Raw genomic sequence first — 18,927 nt, forward strand, 5'->3', positions numbered from 1 at the left:
ATGGGAATGTAACAAACATCTTCTAATATGTGTTTTTATTGGTCATTCCAAAATGTGCCTTTAGCTTCAGTGGGAAATCTTTAGCCACATACTATTGTCATTGTTAAAGGGAAATAGGGAGAAAATGGAGAATGGGTTCATCTTTTCCTATTACTTGAGTAACTACATTATAAAATTGGAAGCCTGACAGATTATTTCTCTAATTAAGCCTAGGTTTATTGTAGATAAGGTAATTATGAGAATATCCCATGGTTTAATCCTGGCTGGTTTTGATAACATGGTGCTAAACTCAAAGCTCCCTGACCAGCATTTTCTAGTAATAAGGCAAAAGACTGGCTGCTTTGAACTCAGTCTTAATGAAGAGCTGTTACAAAACCTGGACTTTTGTTGAACACATTAAGGGCTTGCTTAATAAAAATCTTTAGGGAGCATACCCAAGAATTTTAATCTGCTCTGAAAACATTGTCGACTGGAGTGTGTTTCTCTTTTCCAATCACAGAATTCTGATGTGGGCTTTTTTTAAGAGTAGATAAAAGCAGTGAATACACTTTTTTGTGGTTACTATTCAGTGGATTTTCCTTTTTGATTTAGTTGATATAGAAAGGATGCCTAGAAAGGTAATAGGCATTTGTAGATAATAAATAGTACTTACTATCTACTACAAAGAAATGATACTTAAATATTTTCATTCTTAAATAAATTGTAAACAAGGCACTTTTCTCTTACCAGTATGAGGAATGTAGGAGTACAGGAATTGCTTGTCTCCAGAGACTGAAATGAACAACCCTACTTCTTTCTCCCTAGGGAGCCCAAGGTAATGTTAAGTGAAATAAAAAACTATGGTAAAGTCATCCAAGAACACACTAGTACATGAAAAAAAGTATGGTTCATTACACTCAGTGTGGGTGTGGACTATTTAGATTAAATTAAAATGGGATAAATTTAACCAGAACTGTTTGTTTTGCCGTGAAGTTAGGAACTTGCTGGCAATTATCTAGACAAGGAAAACAGTGCTCATGTAGCTGAAGCACTTCATGGGAAATCAGCAGACCTTGCTTCAGCTGTAAATTTCACAAATGTTTCTGTATATTGTGATGTAAGGTATGTAAATTCAGATATGCAAACACTGAGCCTCCCACTGAATCTGTGATGTTAGATTTTCTATTTGCATTGTAAGGGTTGGCAGTGGTGGGGAAAGAGTCAAACTCATGGTAGGCATTTATGTTATCAGTAAAATAAGACAAAATGGAGAGGTTTTGTCCATTTTAAATGCTGACATTTTGCCATCCTATTTCTTCGGTATTAGACTGTGTATAGCTAGAGGCATGACTGAAAGGTATTACTGGAGCCCATCTATGATGACCTCATGAAGTCACGGTTTTTCTCTTTTCACTCTCTTTTCAACAGTGGAGCCATCCCTGATCTATGCATTATAAAAAGAAAAAGGAAAGAAAAAAGGAAAAATGCTTTATTAGGTAGTGTCATCAGATGCTCTTTATAAATAAATAATATTAAATAGACAAGTGTTTGTATGTATGTGGATATGTTTGTGCATGTATACCAATCTATGTACCTGATCAAAAAAGTCTTTTGTAGCATTAACTGTTTTTCTTAGTAAACTCCACTTTTCCTGGGTTTAAAGATTCTGCAGTTGACATTTGTATCAAAGGGTTAAGGTCTTTGTTGTCAGAAGGATGGATTACTTCATTATGACTGCAGTGCATGACTGAGAAAACAGAAAGGTTGAGATGGGAGCAGTCACAGAGTTGCTGAGCTAAGAGGCTAAGTGCTGCTTGGGACAGCTGATTTGTCATTGATACCTAATATATCACAGCAAGCAGGAAACATGCTTGTTTTCTGGACAACCCTGGTAAAAAAGGCAGGTGTTAACAAAGTGAATCCAGTTGTTCATATGCAGTGGTAAATCATTGCAATTACTCCATGATCTGTGAGAGTTGATGCAATTGGTTGTAATGACTCATTCAGCCAGGAATGTTATTGAAAATGTCCAACCTAATGGCAGTGGGTTGGAATTGATGACCATTAAAGGTTGCTTTCTACCCAAATCCTATGAATACAATTTTATATCTGTATTTAATACTTAAAATGCTATTTGTAATTAATTAAATAACACAAACAATTTTTTTTCTCTTTGTTTACATTAAGGTGAGCTTCTCACAACCTACATTAGATTTCATTAACTGCTTATGGTCTGTAGAGCCGGCATTCCTCACTAGGAGGGGTTATTTTCTACAAAAGATCTTATTCTTGTTGATCATGTGATATAATTGAAGAACACAAATTGAAGCATTTAACAGTATAGATTCAATTTTTGTCTGAATAAGCTACTACACTATATGGATGTATGAAATTTGTCAGTGGTTTTTTTATTATGTATTTTTCTCTTTACAACCATTATCTCTGATTTTAGTTAACTAGGCTATCTTTGCATACGTCCTACAGCTCTCCAAATTTTCCCAAAAGCCTCTTCTGTATCTCCTCTGCTCTCTGCAATCTCATGCGAAGCAGATGTAAAACGTTACCATTTTGATTTGGTGGAGAATCATACTTAGCCAATTCAGCAGGTGTAAAAGAGTAAAGGGAAATGTAAAATTAGATTATTACATCACTTGTGGTCTTCTTTAGCTTGACCTCAATTGCTAAGTGTTTTCTTCTGGATAGTGATGGGACTCGCAGTTGCTTTTCTGTAGCTGGAAGGCTCAGTTAATGCTATGGAGAGTGTAAATGCTAGTCTAAAATGTAGGCTCTTCCTTCATAAATTCTAAGGTTTTGATTTTTCATTGCTAATATTAGACAACCCCAGATGATGTAGAGACAATCATAGTCTCCTGGCTAGGTTAATCTGTCCTTCATAGCACCTGTTTTTAAACTGGTTTAACAGTAAACCACTGTTTCTATGGTTACACTGATTTTTATTTTTTTTTTTTTGACTCAAGAAGTATAATCTGAATATAGTAATATTGCTTTGAAAACTTCACCATTTTCACAATCAAAATCATAAAAATTGAATGTCTTCCATCATGTGTATGTCTGTTATAAATAACTCTTTTATTTTAACAGTAAGAAAATATTTTTACAGGATGTTTTACTAGTACTGTGGTAGTACCAAAGATCCATATAATGATCTTCCTGGGATCAGAATTCACCTGGTTTTTAATTTGGCAGTCTTCAATGTGTTTTCTTGTTGGAGCTTGCACAGTAAGGAACACAAGAACTTTTTTCTTAAAGCTTAAAATATATGCAAAAATTGCATATAGTAGAATAACAGAATAATTTAGGTTGGTAATGACCTCTGAAAGTCATCTAGGCCAAAGCATCTCTGTTAGACTGGATTGCTCATGACATTGTCTGGTAAGGTTTTAGCATCTCAACGTACAGAGTTCTCATAACCTCTGTGGGGAGCCTTACCACATTGGCCATGAAGAAGTATTCATAACTTTAATCAAAATTAATTTATTTAAAATGGTAATTTTTACCTGACATCCCTTTAACTGTGAACATCTGAGAAGAGACCGCCTCCATGTTTCCTTTCTAACAAGTATCTGTAGATGATAAGCCCCCACCAAAGCCTTCCTTTCCCAGACTAAACAGACCAAGCTCCTACAGGCTCTTGAACATTTATTGCTCCAGCTCCCAGTCACCTTGGTGGTCTATATGCAACTCACACCAGGATATCAGTGTCTGTGCCATATAGGAGAGTCCCAGTGGGTCGGGCAGAGCATCACGTGGATCTCAAGAATGGGAGCAGGATCTGTCTCTGGCCCTTCTGGTTTCACTCTGCTTGCATAGCTCTGGAGATGGGATTCTCCATTGCTGTCTGGAGGACTCTGCTGCCTCATTGCCCCTGTGTCCCCCAGTGTCTGCAGAGGTGTTACTAACCTGTCACTGCCCAGGCTGCATGGGGGCTTGGGACTGCACATTTCATTTTGAATCTTCAAATAAAACTTTATTTTTCAGATGGATTAGAAGGAAGCTTTAATTTTTTAAAATTTATTTTACTTCTTACATGCTGTGCTTGTGTGGAAAAATGCCCACCAGTTTTGTGGTGGTTATCCATAAGATTGTCAGTGAATGATTGAGCTACTAAAGTGGGAAGAATATACATGAAATACAAACTTCAATACTTTCAAAAGGAAAAGTAACAAAAACAGTCCAGACAAATCAAAAGGATTAGCAACTAAGATATACTTTGGAATTTCATATTAATTAATAGGACATAGTAATAGAAGGACAGAATATGTTTTCCACTTTAGAGCGCAATCTGAGAACAAGGAATAAAGAGCTAGATGTGATATTGGAATCTAAGCAGCAGCAGAATTCCCAATGCATTGGATAAAAATGCATAATTATGAGAATGCTCATACAGAACTTGTGTTTCTTGTGAGTTTTGTAACTACCTGTTTAATAAAATACTGCATTTTGAGCATGGACAATTAAAAGTTTTGTGCAAACCCCAGAAAAGCATGTCCTAGTATAAAAAGGTAGTTTTAAGAATGAAGAGGTTCCTCAAATGTCCCTCATTTTGAAAATGTGACATTGCAACTCCTGTCAGGCTTTCCTATAAAAAGTATCTGTTAACTAGAGATCTGAAAACTGCTGAGAAAATCATTTAACTACAGAAATGAGAAATGTTCTGCTTTATCTCCAGAGTACTTAAAAAAAAAAAATGCTGCTCCTGTGCAGTTTAATAAAACAGATGTGTCTGTCTTTATGTCTACAATATAAATTAACAGAGACACGTACACTGCTTTCCTAATTGTAAGTTGATTTGGTGTCAGTCCACAGACCAGAGACATATGCATGGCAGCAGTCATGTAGGTTGATTTCACCTTGTGATACAATAGCCACAAGACTGTAGCTTGCTTTTTCAGGGGGCTTGAAAGCAAAACCAAACTTTTACAAGCAATTAATTTATGCCTTTTTGTAAATAGTTGTTCAAATAATAAGCACTCATTTTATCTCACATATTCCATTCTCTGACAAATACTCACAGGTGTGATCACAGCTGTATGCAAGATAAAATTTTTGGTTGTCTCTTACTGCCTACTGCCACTTGATATGCCTTCTTCACTGTCAGAACTGAGTGGCCCCATAGGATCTGCGTCAATTGACAAATTGTCTAAGTTACACCATGCTGGCTGAGCTAATTTTCATCTTCCTGATTTCCAGATTTATCCCCTATAAATTTTTCTTTTGTGTTGACATTTAGTTTACAGAGTAAAATAACTTTACCTTTGGTCATTGACCAAGTAGTAAATTCTGTGAAAGCTGAAAATGCAATTGCAAGTCACTGTATCCAAGTGTTATTAAGTGCTGCTTTCAGAAGGTACATTTTCTACCTATTTTTCTCCACATATAAGGCAGCTCTCTATCATTTTGGATCCTCATGCACTCAGGCTATTATCTGAGAAAAACATGTTATGCAGATTTCCTGTGTGGAATATGCCTGTCTTCTTAAGTAATCAATCACTCTTATATATCTACATAAGTTTAAGAGATTTTTTGTAGTTCTGAATATTTTACAGACACATATAGAGAATCTGTATGATAGAACCATTGAATGATTTGGGTTGAAAGGGATTTTAAAAATCATTTATTACCAACCCCATCCAACCTGGCCTTGAACACTTCTAGGGATGAGGCACCCAACTTCTCTGGGTCACCTATTCCACTGTCTCATCATACGCACAGTAAAAAATTCCTTCCTTATGTCCAATCTAAACCTATAGTCTGTCAGTATAAAAGCCTTGGCCCTTGTCCTGCTACTACAGACCCTGGTAAAAAGTCTCCCTTCACCTTTCTTAAAACCATACATACAATATTAGCTAAGTAATAATAAAAAAAAATTTAAAAAAAGGAAAGGAGTTGCAAAAGTACTCTTTGTGTCCTTTGCAAACACCAGATAATAGCCCCTACAAAATTACACATGATTGTACCAAACCTCTTTCTGGCATATCAGAAACCTTACTGTGGAGGAGTCCTTTTTTTTTTTTTTTTTGGAAGTCCAATTCAACCCTCATTTACTCAACTCTTTTTCCTTTAAGGTGTGAATTCATAGCTTTGGTGAGGGACTGAAGGCTGTGTCAGAGCTCTGTGAGCACCTACTCATATGTTTGGTGTATGCAAGTGCACTCTCGTGCTCACATCATTGCTGAATCCTCATGGTTTTTTATTTATTGAAAACAATACATAAATGCTTTTTTACCTGTCTTCTTTTTCCCTCTGATTTACAGTGCCCTCTCATGGCAAAACAATAAGCCTTCTCACTTCACCAGTCACATAGCTGTGTTTTTTCCAGAAGCAAACTCACACCAAATATTTCCTGCAATATTTTCACTGTTAAAGATGGACATGAACAATCCAAAGAATAGGCTTTCTTAATGGTGGCTGTAGCAGTAAGACATGCTGCAATCATTAATGATCTCCAGTGCTCCCTGAGCTACGTAAGGTTCAAAAAGTAGAGCAAGGCAAAATGTCCATGTCTTTAGCTGCATGGATTTCAGCATGGGAGGATTCTCCAGGTCTGCAAGTGGTATGGCATAGAAATGTGGAAACTAGAGATATTTGAAAGTGGGCAAACAGTTTTGTCACACATTTATAAAGATGCTTCCCCAAACACATTTAGCACTTTTAAAATCAGAACAAGACAGTTCACTTTAACTGTATTAAATTTTCCGGAGGCCTTTTGACCAGACTGCTTTTTATCCCGTACTATTGGAGCCAATGCAATAAACACTAAAGACAAGAATCCTGCACAGTTACTAGAAGGGGATAAAATGAAGAATGCTGCAGTTAAAGGTTAATTATCTGAAATGTGTGATGCCAGTCAACCCTCACCACCTTGCCTTCCAAATGAACCTCTCCAATAAGCAGTGTTAACTTTTCCTAACCTGAATCTCCTTTTCTTTATAGCATGATCTTGTAGAATTCTAGGCAGTGAAGTTACCTAGAGAAGTCTGTATAATACTTCTGAAACAAGGGTACAGTGCTACCCAAGGCTTATTCAAATGAATAAAGATGATTTTCCTATTTATTTTTTTAATTTTGGGTTTTTGGTATTTGTTGGTGGTGGGGTTTTTTCCTCCTTAAGTTTCGTTTCAGGAACATTGCATTAATCACTTGCATTTCTAATATCTACTGAGGGCTAAAGTTAGAATTTATTAAATCCTTGTCATTTTAGTTTTATTAATTCACTATGTCTATTTTGAAACTTAGATTTCTTGGATATTTCATATGTCTTTATGCTCTACTATTTGCTTTAATTGGGAAAAGAAGTAAATATGTAAATGTTTGTTCAAAGAGATTTAAACAACAATGCAGTCACTTCCCCTTCACTTTCAACTTCAGGCACTGCTTTTGTTTTCACCATTCATTTTACTCTAAGAAAATATTTTTTATATTGGTATAAGGTGGTAACCTATTACTTACTCTTATCTTTTCTCTTTTAGTAGAATAGATCTGTACTGCATAGCTGTTTATTCTGCATTTTAAAATAAAACGTATCGAAGCACACATTTCCATGGTTTATGAAGTTTATGAACTTTGTGAACTTTAGGTTCACAAAGCAGTTATACATAATTGCAGCAATGCAGTCAAGCTCAGCTGGGTAGCCTAAATTATGAAGTATGTATGTCAAGGCAAAATGCCACATTTCCAATAACTGAGGTCATGAGCATGCTTTCAAATAGTCCTTTAATTTACAACTGCAATTAAAAAAGTTTAGTTATTAATTAATGGACCTAGAAAAATAGCTTGGTCTGTACTGCTTGCTGAATCGTACTGTGCTTTGCATCTACAGCAGTTGTAATGTAAAATCATACAATCGTAGAATCACTTACGTTGGAAAAGACTCAAGGTGCTGAGTCCAGCTGTAACACAAACTGTCAAATCTGAAAAAAGCCTAACAGACGAAAAAACATGTCTGAAGCTGTTACTTTGCCCAGAGACTTCACTAGATAGCATTAAGTGAAGAAAAACTAGGCACAGGTGGTTCTGAATTAGAGAATTTTTTTTGGCATCTCCTTTCCTTTCTCTCTCAGTTCATATCTCAAGCTCTGACCCTACAACCCTATTCTTGCTCTGATATCATGGAGACAAGGTTTTGGTGGGTTGTCAGTATCCTTCCACTGGCAACACGGATCCCAAATGTCCTACTGCTCTCTCCCATTAAGCATCTCCTCAATTTCAGTTCATCAAGTGAGCACTGTGCTCTTAGTGTGACCAGTTTTTTCTTTTGCTCTATTCATGGTGATGACTATAACAAGAAAGGTCCTGCTCTTCCATGAGATTTTTCTAAGGAAACTGTATCAATCTCTAGCTTCTCTGCCTCCAGCTTCTAATGAATAAAAATGTATATTATTATCTGTGTAATCAGTCTTTCTTAACGGTATCGGATTTTAGCTGTAGCAAGTGATCTTTAATTTTGGTATTAGAAATGACTCATCTTCAAATTAATGATTTTTCCTTTATGGTGTTAGTCAGAATAAGCCCTGTGAATTAAGGTTATTCAGAACTGCAAATCTGTTTTTTTCATTCATCTATCATTACATTAGAATAGCAATTTGCTATTAAAAATATAAATAAATGTTGACCTCTGGTGCTACGAAACAAGAAAATCAGTGCATGTTTGAGTGGGACAAATGCATATGCATTTTAAAGAAAAGATTAAATATATATATGCACTTTGTGTTTATTTTCCTGATGAAATTGCTAGTTACAAAATTAATAGACAAAGTAATTAGAAAAACATTTATTCTGGCTCTTCTGTTTCTGTTGTTGTTGTTGTTTTTGTCTTTTTTAGTTTTGGTTGTTTGTTTGGGTTTTGGTGGTTCTTTTTGTCTTTTTTTTTTGTTTGTTTGTTTGTTTGTTTGTTTGTTTCTTAAGAGTTTGCTGTGCAGGTTTTCCAGAAAAATTAAAAATAACTTTTGGGTATGATTTTTTAGGTGAATAAATAATGCTCAGAGTAAAATATTAAGTCAGCAGGGAAGCTTTATTGAAAGTGTATTTTGAAAAGAAATATTGGAGGGTAATTTTATCTTGGTGTTCAGAATAAAAAATAATGTTTTCTGTTTTTTAATTTTTTTAATCTTGTGCAACTGATTCTGTTTGTTTGTTTGTTTGTTTGTTTTAATTGAATTGTTGAGCTTGGAGCAGAGCATAAAAGTATCTTCAATATTCTTTTCCCCCCTTTTTTGTTCTGTATGGTTTTTAAAAATTATTTTATTTTGTTTTATTTTAAGGCAGCCTGCTTATGGTTGTGAAAGCATTAATTTTGAATAATGTTTGATAACCATGTATGCACACTCTTCATTATAAAATTTCAAGATTTCTCATCTTGCCTTTAGCAATTTTAATTTTCAATAATGTGCAACCCCATGAATACAGTTGTGCTCTCCTAATATTTAATTCTTTCCTAAGACATACAAAGAGTAGATCTGAGATATTGAAGACAGAATAAAGATGTGAAGTTACTGGAGTAACTTCACTCCAGTAGTCGTCACTGGAGGTTCTTAATGGAACTGTTGACAAGATAGAATGAGCCCTGATATCATAAAATATGCTGTAATGAACTTGACCAAATGTATTTTTACTGTTTAGATGTAATCAGTTGAGTACAGGACAGAAAGCAGAGAAAGCAGTGATTTGGGGAGTGTAAGAAAAATTGAATTGGGGTGCAGGGGCAGTCTGCTGTTCCTGCTTTTACCAGGAGAGAAAGAAGAGGGGAAGGAGAAAAAAGGGAAAGCCTCATGCTGTCTCAATTTCCTGAGCAATTCCTGTCCTCCTCTACTTCCCGAGTTCCTTCAGAACATCTTTACCATCAATATGATCCGTTTAATCTACTGGATAGCCCTGGCAGGTGTTTGGAGGGAGAGAAACAACATTACTGCCCATATGCTCACAACAGTTGGCCAGAGGACAGAGCCACTGAGGTCAGAATTGAGCTCATCCTCACAGATCCATGCACAAGTGTGCTCTGGTTTTACCTTTTACCAGTCTTCTTGAAATGAAGCCTACTTCCTGACATGCTTCTAAACAAAATGTGTAAATTCAAAATAAGAAGCAGCAAGTGTTAGAAGAAGGTTATACATTTGAGTTCTGAACCTCTATTTTAATGTGCCATTTTCCTGAGAGAATAGCAACTTCTTTTTTCTCCTTCACCATTAGCAGGAAACAAAATTTTCCCCAGTGTTCAGTTTGGGGACCTGATTCTATTTAATCTGTTTATCAATGCAATTGGATGCTACCTCAGTCTGTTTGCCGATGATTCCAAACTGGGTGGGAGCATTTGTCTGCTGGGGGATAGGAGCAGAAGAGGGGTCCTGAGAGATTGGATTGAGGGGCCAAAGCCAGTGGAATGAAGTTAACAGCACAAAGGGCTGGGTCGTGCACTTTGATTGTAACAACACCAGACATTGGTACAGTCTGGGGAAACGGTGGCTAGAAGGCTGCCCAGCAAAAAAAGGGACTGCTGGTCAACAGTGGCTGAACAAGAGCCAGCAGCAAGAAGGCCAATGGCATCCTGGCCTGTACAAGCAATGGTGTGGCCAGCAGGACCCAGGCAGGGATTGTCCTCCTGTACTTGTCACTGGTGAGGCCACACCTCAAATCCTGTGTCCAGTTTTGGGTCCTTCACTACAAGAAAGACCTGAAAATGCTGGAGTGAGTCCAGAGAAGGGCAACAAAGCTGATGAAGGGTCTGGAACACAAGTTCTCTGATGGGCTGGAGTTGTTTATCCTGGAGAAACGAAGGTTTAGGGTGAACCTTCTAGAGCTACCTGAAAGGATGCTGTAGCAAGGTCAGTCTGTCTTTTCTCCCAATTAACAAGCAATAAGACAAGAGGACATAGCCTCAAATTGCAACAGGGGAGGTTTAGATTGCATATAATAAAAAAATTCTTCACTGAAAGGGTTTTTAAGGGTCTTAAACAAACTTCCCATTGCAGTAGTTAAGTCAGGATTGCTGGAACTTAAAAAAATGTGTAGATGTCAGACTAGGGACGTAGTTTAATGCTTCACTTGGCACAGTTAGATTTGTGGTTGGATATGTTGGTTTTAAGGGTTCTTTGCAATCTAAAGGATTATATGAATTTATGACTGTAAAATATAATTTTGTTTTGAGAAAATTTGATTATTGGTGTCTTATAGTAACTGCCACTGTAAAAGAGAAGCTTAAACCATTCTTTGATTTGGTTTTAACTCTTTCTGTGGAATCAATTTCTAAATATGAAGGAAGAGTTTATGATCTCACCTTATATTCAACAGATTATGTAAATGCATTGAAAGGAAGTTGGAAGCATAAATCACAGATGTCGGTTTGATAGAAAGTTTGTAACCAGAAAAATCTACAGCTCCCAAATCCCAATGTGTTAATTACAAGACGACATCTGGTATACAAATTTATGCCGAGCTAAGAAATGTTCAGACTAAAATAGAGTATGCCTAAGTGGGCTTAGTGTCTAAAACCTACATTCATCATAGGGAAACTTAAAATCATGTGATTGTGAAGCGTCTGTGATCTAAACTGTCTGCAGATAGAAGAGTGATATAAACTGGAAGGGAAGGCAGTTAAAGATAGTTGAGACAGGTTAGACAAATTAGGCATGTACACCTGGCCAATGTTATATTTTCACTTTATATAATATGCTCACATATAGGATGGATAAAAAAAAAATCAAAAATTCCTCAACTTAATAGCATACAATCTCTCTGACCTTTAAACCTAACAAAGGAGATGTGTTTTCACTGATTTTGTGTTAAAAAAACAAGCAGTGGAGCCAGTTATATCTGTTGGAGTGTATGTGGTTACAGAAGATTCTTATGTTGTAAAAGATTTTATGGATAATATGAAAATATTTGAAAATGGAGTAATTCAAACACAGTTTTCTAAGTCACTGCCCAGTCAAACTTTGAAGAGGGACCCTATACTTTAAAAAAAAGTTTTAGGTAAATCTTGTACACTTAAATTTTAAAACTGAAATACATTCAGTGGCTATTGAATATCCAATTTTCTTTCAAATTGCCTGCAGAGTAAATGAGGACCCCCTGATATAACATACTCCCCGTTTTTACTCATCAGAGGAACGATATGAACTAGTAGCTAGGAGGAAAAAATTGTAAGAGTTCCTTTGCCTGAGGACCAAAATTATAATGTTGCTATTTCAGATTAACTGTAGCATCCATGTGACAGAAATCAATATGAAAAATGGTCTGACTTTAAAAGCCTAGGAGATTATTCATATTGTACCTCTTCAGCCAGGAGGAGGTCGGGGCGGGGGGGGGAAAGGCATTGTATAAACTCAGGACTTCACGGTGACTAACAGTGAAGGAAAAGTAACACTCCATAAATTTGACTTCAGATGACTCCAAGCTAGGTATGACATCAAATAAGGATAATACTGGTCTTACAAATTCTTATTTTGAGTACTCTAAATTAACAAACCCTGATTTAAAATTGAATTTTTCATTGAAAATGTGGAATATATTCACTTTTAAATATAGATAGTCAGAAAAACACTCTAGAATAGCAATAGAAGGTCAACATAGTTTGCATTTCCTTAACTAAAAAAATTCAGTGTAAAATTACAGATTTCTGGTCATCAAGGCTTTAATCTGAAAATCTGTGTGTATAAACCATGAAGAAGCTATGTAATCTGGATGTATTTAGTGGCATGGTGCCAGCAATATTTCAGAGAAATAGTTGGTGTTCTGCTTGGCTCGGCGTTGGGAAAATGCTGTATTTTGGTTACAGGGAAGGAGTTCAATTCCTGTCCTGAGCACTCCTTTAGATTTAAAGCCTCTCTGCTATCTGCATTCATGCACTTCTGTGTGTTTGGAAGCAGAAGGGGTTGCAAAGGATTGTGGAAAAACTGTCAGTTCAGTCTCAGACTGGAAGTGTTCAGCATTCCTGAGAGATTGAGAATAGATATGTAAAGCAGAAAGCAAAGAGCAGTTCATGCTATAGCAATAAAACTGAAGTCAAATATTGCAGATGACATCCTGCAGGCGCTAGGGGAAGAAGATTATATTGTTGCAGGGGATCAAGACCGCCTGCTGCGCTGATTCAAAGAATAAAGTCACTGAAACTAATATGAGAGGCCTTATCCAGTGGCACAAAACACATACTTAAATGACAGTTTGGAAAATTTCTTAATAGTGAAGATCATCTGGACGTTTTCTGAAAACACTGTCTTCTTCTCCAGGAGGTAACATTACAGAAGTTTCAGCATGCTTTCATGACATGGTGAGGCAAGTTTCCTGAAAGAATATCAACCCATAACTGTGGTTTTTCCATTAAATACTTGCCAAATGTTTAACTATTCTGTTAATACCTGGTTTGGAGTAGGTAATTTATCTGTCCATAACGGTAATGTCTCTAATGAATACCAAAATAGCCATTATTCAGAAAAGCATAGAAATTGACTGTTATTAATATTGATAAGATTTTGCACTGATATTGATGATAACTTTTATTCAAAAGCTCTGAATGTAAATTTTTAAAGTACTATTGGTCTCGTGTTTTTTGTTTGGTTTCTTCTTCGTAGAAACAGTAGTTTATAGATTACTTACTGTCACTTAGGAATTTTAAGTTGGGGGTAGATTTAAATTTAAAACTGTGCTGCTAGTCCTTTTCTTAAATAGTTGGTTCTGCTTACAGATATTGTGCTGTTAGCTATTAATCCAAGTGAAGCAAGCAACCAGAAATAGAATTTCCAGTCACTTTGTACCAGCTCTGTAAAAAATGAACTGTAGGCAAAATCTGTAGATGAAAATTAAATTTTCAAAATAAAAAATACTTGCAGTCTATTTCTACTTGACAGCTGGTTTGCTTTTCCTTGCCTGTGATGATTTTATCAGGTTTTATGAGAATGTTATTTTATTCAGTAAACATTAAACATTGTCCGATTCTAGGACAGTGCTCGATACATATGGCACCTCTTACAAAGAAGGCATATAAAGTAGGGACTAATGTTTGTGAGTTTGCTGTAAATAAAGACAGTACATCAACAGAATTAAATTGTAGGTGCTTACAGTGTGTAGTGACTAGCACTGTGCCTTCCTGATGTTATTTTAAACAGGAAGACAAATACATGGATTTAACTTTGTACTGGATTTTATTGTTTTAACCTAAGTACATAGGAACATAGGTATATAAGGAACATAAAATGTGCTGCAACATCAGAAAGACATGGTTCCCCTGCAGGTTTATGTCCCCAGTTTCTCAGATAACCTACAGCATGCAGCATGGCATTACATAGCTATGTTCAGTCCACAGGTTCAGGAGGTTGCTGCTTATAGCTCCAATAAATGCAAGAAATTCTTGGTTGCTGAAGCTACGTTTGGTAAACATGATTTTGTCTGTATTTTTCTCAAACATAATTGAGCTAATTTTTAGATGTTGTTTAATAATAAGTCATGCAAAGATTATAGTGTACTAAAAACAATAAGCAAGCCTATCTTTAAACAACTCTGGATTGAAAGACCCAAAAAACCAAAGGAAACAAAACAAAGGGCTCCCTACAATACTTTAATTTGGTCTTCTTGTTTGTGTGCACTATGTCATCATTTAATTGTCTAATTACATGCTGTGGTTTTTTTTTTTTTTTTCCCATAAGGCCCTGCCTTATTTGATTAATGGAGTTGGCAGTATTTGCTTAATGAGCAGTTGTTTGATATGTTCCTAATTTGTTATTCAAAGAATGCACCCCATGCTGTATATTCTGCCTTCTGTTTAAACCCTATTCTGAAAACAGAATTACTGTTTTTTTCCTAGACTGAGCAATAAATGATCATTGCAGTTGTGCTTGTGTTCTTTGCAAGAAGAATGTGGAAACCGTTTTCTTGGGAGGTATTTTTTTCCTGTCATCATAAAGGATATTGTTGTTAAATCTAAAAGCATTTACCACAACCTAACAGAGCTGGTAGAAGCTGGTGGTGACACAGAGTGACAGCATTGCTACTCAGCAAGGGAGAAGGGGAAGACACCCTAGTAGCCATCTAAAAAGGGTCCTGTATAAATCCACTTAGATAATACTAATACATAGCACATTGCACAATGTTTAATTATCCTATATATTAAAAACACTAAACAATAACAGATGAACCAAGTAAAAAATGTCATGAAAGAAATTAAGAAAGATATCAATGAGCAAATTAATTAATTGCTTTTCCTCAGTTCGGAAAGGCTGTTGTAGTGGGCAACAGGAACATTGTTCCTGGAGTTTTCTGAAAAATAAGAGTATCATAATGAGGCTTTCTTCTTTTTCTTTTGAAAACAAAATAACTTTTTGTCTAACCTTACTGGGAGTTCTAATCTTTTAAAAATAGCTTTAAAACCTTTAAGCTTCCAGCTTTTTTGTTGTTCTTTTGAGCCAGTAATGTTTTTTTTCAACTAAAGTCATTTGGGTCATCTTGGAAGACAGTGTATATTTCTTAATTGGGTAGTCCTGTCCCTGAAGTAGTCATTCACCTCTTACAACAAATACATGGGACAGACATGAATTCAAGGTCTAAGGAATGTTGCAGATAAAAAGGAATTGCTTCACTAACAAAATCTAAACAAAGGTCATTTTGGTTTCATTTTATTTTAGTAATTGTGCTCTTGGAAATTAAAAATTTTCTGGAAGATACTTGTTTCTTGATTTAGAAAAGGGATAGCATTCTTATCTCATATCAAGTCAATCAAATAAAAATCCAGACTTTTTTCCTTCATTCTCTTACACATCTTCCATTCATTTTATTACTGGTTCTCTTAACTTTTTTTTTGGTTTTTTTTGTTTCCATTTTCCTTAGCATCCTACGCCTTTTTCTACTAAAGGCTGTCAGGTTTTGGTATGACCAAAGTATCACCTGACTTCAAAAATCAGTGATGACTATATCCAGTAGCATTATCTGGGAAAGTGCAAAAGGAAAAGCCAAGATTTTGCTATCACTTTTTAAGACTATTCACTGACCTTTTTACTGTCTGCAGGTCAGTGCAATTCACTTTTTAAGAACACTTCTTTTTTAATATAGTCAGAATGTTTTGGGTTGGTTATAACCTTGAAGATTATCAGATTCCAACCACCTCCCATCTGCAGGGACATCTTCCACAAGACCAGGTTGTTCAAAGTGCCATAACTTGACCCTGGACCTTTCCAGGGGTGGGCCATCCACGACTTCTCTGAACAATACCTTCCGGTGCCTCACCACCCTCGCAGCAAAGAATTTCTTCCTAATATTTTATTTAAACCTACTCTCTCAAGGTTTAAAGCCTTTCCCCCTTGTCCTGTCAGTACACACCCTTGTAACAAGTTCCTCACCAGCTTTCTTGCAGGGACCCTTTGACACTGATAAACCAAAACAAGCTCACCCTGAAGCCTTCTCTTCTCCAGGCTGAGCAGTCCCAATTCTCTCAGCCTTTTCACGCAGGAGGAGACATGAACTAGAGGACCCCTTACTACTGGCCCTCACGTTGTAGAGGTATTCATTGTGCACCAGAGCTTGCAGCTGCATCAACATAGCTTCATCTATTATAACAAAAAATGCCCATGTTCTTTGAAAATGCACTTATTCTTCACCCAAGCTGGCAAGACTTGGCTAAGAAGCACTTTCCAAGATTCTTGGTAATTTAAGGCATTTTCCTTGTAGATTCTTCATCTGGTAGAACCTCCTATGAAACGCTTGCCACTAGTTTTTGGAATGTGTGGAAGCGTTCTTTTCTTACTAGGCAGAGTACATTTTTCACCTTAATTTTCAGGATTACATGTAGCTTCTAACCTGCAGAGCCCCCCTCTCTTCTAGGTGGTCTTACTTTTGAAGTCCTTTTCTATAGATTTGTTTCTTGTCAAAAAGCCATCCACCATATTGTGTATCTTTGCCACTATTCTCTATACCTTTCTGAGACCAATTGCACTCTTTTTGAAAAGGCTGAGATGGAAATTGAGCATTAATTCAGAAGGGTGAATAGCATAATATCTTTAAGTTGTATATTTTGTTCAGTGTTGGTCCTGTTCATGATTATATATAGACCCCAGCCAGCAATTGACAAGGGCATCAATTGCACCCTCAGTAAATTCAGATTACACCAAATTTGTCAGGAGAACTGACCTTCTAGTGGGTAGAAAGGGACCCAGAGGGATGCTGAGAGGCTGGATTGATGTGCTGAGGCCGGTGTTATGAGGTCGAACAAGACCAAGTGCCAAGTGCTGCAATTGTGTCACAACAACCCCAGGCACTACTGCAGATTAAAGGAAGAGTGCCCAGAAGCTTCAAGGAAAACAACTTCAGGGTGCTGTTTGACAGTATCTGAACCTGAGCTAGTTTTCCCAGGTGTCCAAGAAGGCCAGTGGTGTCCTGGTCTCTACCAGCCAATAGCATGGCCAGCAGGACCAGGGCAGGAATTGTCCCCCTGTACTCAGCACTGGTGAGGCCACACCTCAAATCCTGTGTCCAGTTTTGGGTGTCTTAATAGAAGAAAGACCTGAAAGTGCTGGTGCAAGTCCAGAGAAGAGCAACAAAGCTGGTGAAGCATCTGGAACACAAGTGCTGCAAGAAATGGCTGAGGGAGCTGGCATTGTTTAGCCTGGAGGAGTCTCAGGGGAGAGCATGCTTTCCTGAAAGGAGAGTGTGGAGGAGAGCCAGGTGGGGGTCAATTTCTTCTTCCTGTCAACTAGCAGCAGGAGAGGAGGAAATGGCCTCAAGGGGAGGTTCAAGCTGGACATAAGGAAGAATTTTTTCACTGGAAGCACTGATAAGCATTGGAATGGCTTGCCAAGAAGATGATGGAGTCACCGTTCCTCATATTTGAAACAACTGAACGTGGTACTTAGTGCTGTGGTTTAGTTGGCATGGTGTTGTTTGGTCAAAGGTTGGACATAATGATCTTTCCAACCTTAGTGATTCCATGATTATATGATTCCTATTCCTTAACTGGTTATTTATTTATGTAAGGGTCTTCTGTCTTTTTATGACAACTTGCTTTCTTTAAGACTTGTTAGTTAGACCATTTTAATAATTCTTGTAAACTTAAACAGGTTTTATTGACTGTAGCTCTCTCTGATAGATGTGTTTATTGAGTCTTTCAGAAAAGTGTATAAATTTATGAGACATGTATTTCCTTTACAGAACATGTCTTGTCTTTTCTTCATTTTATTGCATATAACTTCAAAAGGTTGGTTAAAACTGCCATATTCAGTAAAACTGGACCTGTTCCTTTATTATTTTGCAGTCGTTTGAGACTATATTGATAGCTGTCATTTATGCTGTTTTCTACAGGGATATCTGATCTGTTGTTTCATTATAACTGCTCCAAAGGTGTTCGTTTTATACCCAGTGGTAAATTGGATTTCAGATAACAATTAAAAATTACTCTTCTTTGTACACATCAGAAAATACACTGCATAATTTTACACTAACAGTCTTATAAACTGCGTACAAGGGAGAACATATTGCCTTTCTTATTTTAAATAGAGCTGCTTGCACACTGATGTATACAATATTTCTTTAATTATTTTTTATGGAGGAATTGCACTGTCTAATAATGATTAATATTCTTATGCTAAATGTGACTTATCCAAAGCTAAAATTGTTTGCTGTGTGGCTTTTGCTTTGTTTGGTTTGGTTTCTCAAAACTCTTCCTTATTCTGTCTGAAAAATGTTCTTCAGATCTGTGTTGTGTTTTTCATGACAGAATCTCAATATGAAAACATTTCACAGCTCAAAAAATGAAGAAAGTCATTAAACTAGCAATCTCATCAGCAAGGTGTAGAAGTGTAATACAGCTGATAGAAGATTGGCAATTATTTAAAAATATATAAAGCACATATGCGTATGCTCTCAGACTTTTATTTTGTAAAAGACTTTTGCAATCCTGTAAGTTATTAGTTGATTCATAGCAATAGAAATAGCAACAATGCTAGGAATTATTAT

This window comes from Haemorhous mexicanus, chromosome Z (assembly GCF_027477595.1).
Source record: "Haemorhous mexicanus isolate bHaeMex1 chromosome Z, bHaeMex1.pri, whole genome shotgun sequence".
Taxonomy (NCBI): domain Eukaryota; kingdom Metazoa; phylum Chordata; class Aves; order Passeriformes; family Fringillidae; genus Haemorhous; species Haemorhous mexicanus.